Consider the following 5,912-nt stretch of genomic DNA (forward strand, 5'->3'; position numbering starts at 1 on the left):
TCTGCAGGCTTGAGTGTTGTCGTTATTTGCCCATTTTAACATGCTTTGAGTTTCAGGCAATAGCCTGATAAATAAGTAAATCATACCTACACACACACATTCGCAGAACCGCTTGTCCCATACGGGGTCGCGGGGAACCGGAGCCAACCCGGTAACACAGGGCATAAGGCCGGAGGGGGAGGGGACACACCCAGGACGGGACGCCAGTCCGTCGCAAGGCACCCCAAGCGGGACTCGAACCCCAGACCCACCGGAGAGCAGGACTGTGGTCCAACCCACTGCGCCACCGCACTCCCCCTGAATCATAACTAAATTCATAAATTAATACATTTATAGCAGACCTTTGCCAGCTGTGAAACTATTACAGCTCTTGAATACACTCTTTGGGCAGTAGAGGCACAGTACTATTTATACCCATAATCTACAATATTGTGTGATGCCTACCATACTTGATTAATTTTTTGAACTTAGTACTCCATTAAAGCACTTGACTAATATGAATATTGTGCTGGAACAAATCCCCTGGATCCCTGGATCGATCAGTCCATCAACTGTTGTTTAGACAGCTCCAATCACAACACGCTCTCCATTTGTCCCTTCTCCTTGCTTTTCTCCCCCTCAGACGGCCTTCCCATCTGACAAGATTGTCTTCCCATCTCCTTGGAGGTCGTCCAGGCAGTCGTTTTCATTCTCTTGAGTACCACTCAGCTAGGAGTGTGGTCCATTGGTTGTCCGCTATCCGCGCTGTGTCTTGCCCATATCATTTTATTCTGCCTGTATTCTGCCAGAATGTCCTTTACTTCATTGCTTTCCCGCAGTACTTTGTTGGTTACGTGGTCTAGGCGTGTCATGCCGACCATTCTGCGTTCCAACCTTCGCTCCTCTTTTTTTGTTAATGCCCATGTTTCGTTGTTGTACAACATGGATGGTGGGTCCATGGAATTAGGTTTGCACATGTTGCCTTGTCGACACCTGCTGTGAGAACTTCTTTGATGGAGCTGAATGTGCACCGCACGGCTCTGATTCTCCTCCGAGTTCACCACTCAATTGTTGGCGCATATTCACTTCCTGTCCCAAAGGTCCACCTCTTCAATCTCTTCTTCAGCAACCGTTATTCGCAGCTTTCTTAAGGTGTCTGATCGCATGTACACTGGAGTAAACAAAAACAATTCAAGCTTTAGTTCAAGGAAGCCCCAGACTGAAAATTATAAGGACTCATTTAAATGGTCCACAACAGCCATTTATTTTTAATGTTGTCTGCAAAACTGTTCCAACGAGCTTGACTTGCACAGGTGCTGCACTAATGATGGTTCTAATGAGGAAAATGTCTTTCTTGTCCCTTCATCTGCAGGTTTGGGTATTGTCATTATTTGCCCATTTTAAATTCTGCTTCCAGTATGGTTGCACTACAAAATTACGTTTAGGAAAATGGCTCCCTATACTTACCTTAAATTTCCACAACAATACATGTGATCATCCAACAGGTCAGTTGACATTTGGATTCTCCACCTGCAGCAGACATAGAAAGTGGAGGAGTAAGCTTACTGGCTGGAAAAATAATGGCAACCTTAACTGTGCAATGAGGTCGGGGTCACTGCTGCAAAAATCAATGATGAGAGATGAAGACCCTTAAACTGCCTGTGCCTATGTAACATAAGGGGTTTTTTTGCTGCAAATTTCCACAGAATTTTTGAAATGATATCTACTGGCACCAGTCATAGTTTGAAGACTGCAGTTGTTTGGATAGCCAAGTTCAGATAGTCCTGTAAATTGACGAGCGAGTGACTATGCTTGACAACGGACAAGTGATTGTGCCTGACTCCCCCTGATGCGCCACATAGCTGATGTTGCAGCAGAAACCAGTTTCAACAACTATGCTGTTATTTTTGCAGCAGCGGTCCTACTGGCCCAAATCAAAATAACACACCACACAAGGTTTGTCATTTCTGCTGGTCAACCCTTGAGTCACAGCAAGACTTTTGTGACTTTTTTTTTAGCTTTGGTTTCAGGTCCTTATTGCTTGCCGAGGCATCATATCCTTTGTGGATGATGAGGGTATGGGTTTGAGCTTGGGTTGCTGGAGCACTTGAGCTATATCTGCTTTCTTGTATGCTCTTAACCACACAAATGTGCACCATTTCTTACATGGTTTGTGCTGTCAGGTTGGTTTGATACCCTTCGTGACAGCCATAAATCAGCCTGGGGTGTAAGTCTGCCCAAGGCTTGAAAACTTTGGTCTATGTAAATATTTTAAAATCACAGAAGTAAGAAAGTCAAAAAATGTCTCCCAGAGGCCCTCAAAGAGAGTACAGTAAACTCAGAGGTAAGACCAATGAAATCCAACTGCAGCCAATTTCTTAAGTTCCACACCACATCAGATAAAAGGGAGGTAGTTGCATCTGAAAGTCTGCTGGGTGAGATAAACATTCTAGTGAATCTCTTAGTAAATCATCGATTTGATGTGGTCTCTCCAAACGATTATTTGTAAATGCATCTAGACCAGCACTGAGGGAGTATCTCTGCTCAATTTCTAATGCTGCAAATATGTATGCAATAGGCACATAAATTTAAAGTGCATCTGGGTAACTTACCTGTATGGAACAAACTGGGGAGAAGAGTGAAAGCAAAGCAACAGATAGCTAACAATGGCTAGGAACTACAGCAGAAGAGATGGGAGGACATGATCCCTCGATGTTTTATCAAAGTTGTTAACCAAATGCCTTGGAGGGAGATCATTTCCAGCATGTGTACTCACACTTTTGATTCTTACCATTTCCTGTAATTTTTAGATTTAAATAGGAGAAAACATTTGTAAGTTCTGGCATTGATAATGTAAGATGTTGTTGCAGCCAGTGAATTAGAGGAAAGAGTCGCAAGCTTTGGCCTCAAAGGTTTAAATCCCACTTTCTGCTTTAGCACCTGTAATCAAGGTACTTGTCCTGAGTTGCTCTGGTAAAAATTACACAGCTCTATAAATGGGTAAATTGCTGTATGTAACATAACATTCCATGTTGCTTTGGAGGGGGCCCGCTGTGTGGCGGGTCTGGGGTTCGAGTCCTGCTTGGGGTACCCTGTGGCGGACTGGTGTCCCCTCCATGGTGTGTCCCTTCCTCCTTTGGTGTTGCACCCTGTGCTGCCGGGTTAGGCTCCAGTGTGCCACGACCCCGCTCGGTATAAGTGGTTGTCGACATTGTGTATGTGTTGCTTTGGAGAAATGTGTCAAATAAATAAATGTAAAAACATAAAACTGTGAATCTTATGCTTACTCTTGTTCAGCACTGCTTTAGAATAACCAATTAATTTAAATTCAGTTAAAAGGAACAAAGCAATAATTTCAAAACTTTGCTTCAAATCTGTGAACAAAGTCGAGAGGTGTATTTGTTTTCATTATAATTCTTGCTTTTCTTATTTCACAATTTGGACATTTGTTTTGTACATTGGGGAGAAGCCTTCTAAGACAGGAAACATTCACTCTGGATTTTCAGTCACAGGTTTTTTTTAATGCATTACATATTTGGTGTGTACATTTAAAGAACTTCGTACCCCTACATTCAAGACTTTATTTAAACATGTATGATTTAAGGAATAATCAAGCATCCACTATTAATCCCCATGTAATTTCTTTCATGGTCCACTTTGACTCAAGATTTCATTGATAATATGGGTGTTTTCAGTCCTCAAATACCTCAGACAAGATGAGACTTTGGTTAAGACCATCAGTTTAGTTCCTCTTAACTGGCAAGCCAAATGCCTTTCTTTGGAAGCAGAAAAAAGAAACGCTTTTCAGAGTATAAAAGAAACCAGACTGCATTTTAGAGAACAAGCCAGAAACATAGTGATGGCCTTGACAGAATAAAAAAAACTTTTACAATGTTTTTATCTTTTTTTTTTTTAAATGAAAACATCTGCAATTGCTTCGCTGCTTTAAATGCCAAGGTTGTTTAAAAATAAATAAATTAAATTTAATCAGCAACATTGTTCTACAAAGTTTCCAAAAAATGGAGTATCTTTACATAATCACATCTAAATATAAATATTATTTCTTTGAAGGCTGAGACTTTGTCAGAAAGGTAACACCACAATGCATGAATGGCTCCCAAGTCACTTCCATCTTCTGCAGCTTGGCTCGCAGCTAAAGCCTCGAGGAGTGAGCCGTACCACCCATGCCAGCCGTGCCCGCCACACTCGCCAGCATGCAAAGTGCCAGGGGCAGGCTGTTGGCAGGTCCTCCAAACACGGGAACAATGAAACCCTCAAGTCTCATGTCTTACAGACGGAATAAATTTAGTGTACGGAGGCACCATGTCAGGTTGTGTAGTGAGATGTTACACTCGTTCCTTCTACTTTCTACATCAACCAGAGGAAAAGTCTAGAATTCACTAAACTTTCTTAGACACTAGAAATAACACTGGCTAAAAAACATTACAGTAATATTGGTGATAATTTCCTTTGTATTGTTAGGGTACCCAAAGTACCTATTACCTACTGCGTTATTACGGATTTAAGCTCCGTGTGCAGGTCTCGTGAACTTCACGCAATTATGTTTTATTGTTCCATCAAAGAGACCAAGGCCATGTTGGGAAATTGGCACAACCATAAGGAACTGGTCCTTCTGGAACAAGGAGTTAGAAGTCTTCCCACTGCAGGGTACACACAATGACACACATACACAGCAGCATCACAGAAGTGCTGTCATTACACACAGATGCTCGAATGTCGGATCTGTGAAGGCCCCTTTACTTTTAATACAGTAGCTATTGCATGGCCCAGATAGCCATGTTGGGGGTGTTTCTCTCTGTCAGAAATAGAGCCAGTTTTAATTGGATGTCATGTCTCTGGACCCAAAGGGCTCCCTTTCAAGCCTGTCTTTTATTGATGAAGAAACTCATCTAACTGGCAATTTTTTAGTGACATGTGTTTCTATTTTTTCATCTTTATCATCCACGGTATATGTATCCTTGGAAGCCCCAAATACAGATAAAATTGGGGAGAAAAACTGTTTCACATGATAATCAGGGTCACATTAAATGTCACATTATGGAAAGGTATTATTTTAAACCACAGTTGTTTAAACAAGTGAATTTCTTTCACCTCTCAGCCTGTGTTTCTATGCCCCCACCCCAACAGTAATTCAAAGCGCTGCTTCCTTTTGCACCTTTACCCCTACCTATGATCACAAGGGATGAAAGGGATTTACTTCTGGCAGTACCTTGTGAGACGTGCGTGAAAACTACCCCTTGATGAGCCGTTTCTTTTAAAAGCAAAAAGCTGGAGAAGTTTGAATCTCATTTAAGAGACGTCAAAAGGGTCGTATAATTTCAAACCAGCACACCGAGGCAAAGTGTGGAGAAAACACCATATTTATTCAGTGACTTTCACTTTGGAGTCGAACCCACGGATTTCATTACTTTGCACTCTTAACTGTCAGCTGTGCAGTATTATTGGCGCATTACAAGGAAGTGAGCATAAATAATATTTTACATTATTTAAATTTAAACATTTTCCTTTGGACACAGGTAGCACATGAAACCAGTTTATGATAGTTACATTAACAAATCCAAATCTAAGCAACATGTAGAAAAGGCAAACAAATTTATCATTAATATTAATTTATAAAATTATATTTTCACTGTCAGGGTAAGGATGATGAGGATGTAAATCAGACTTCCATACAGTTTGCATAACACACCAGAGCATGTCAAGTTCATGGAGTGACCAGGCAAGGAGCAGTGGAGGAATTATTTCTTTACCCCATAATTGTTAAATAATAGTAACCAAACAACTGAACTCAAACGACTCTTCCTTGGTAAACAGCTATTGACATTCCAGTAAAGGAGCAATAAACATGATTTAAATGTTTAACGTAAAGTTTTTAAATTCTCCAATTCCTTTGTTTAAATACACACACATAT

This window comes from Scleropages formosus, chromosome 14 (assembly GCF_900964775.1).
Source record: "Scleropages formosus chromosome 14, fSclFor1.1, whole genome shotgun sequence".
Lineage (NCBI taxonomy): Eukaryota > Metazoa > Chordata > Actinopteri > Osteoglossiformes > Osteoglossidae > Scleropages > Scleropages formosus.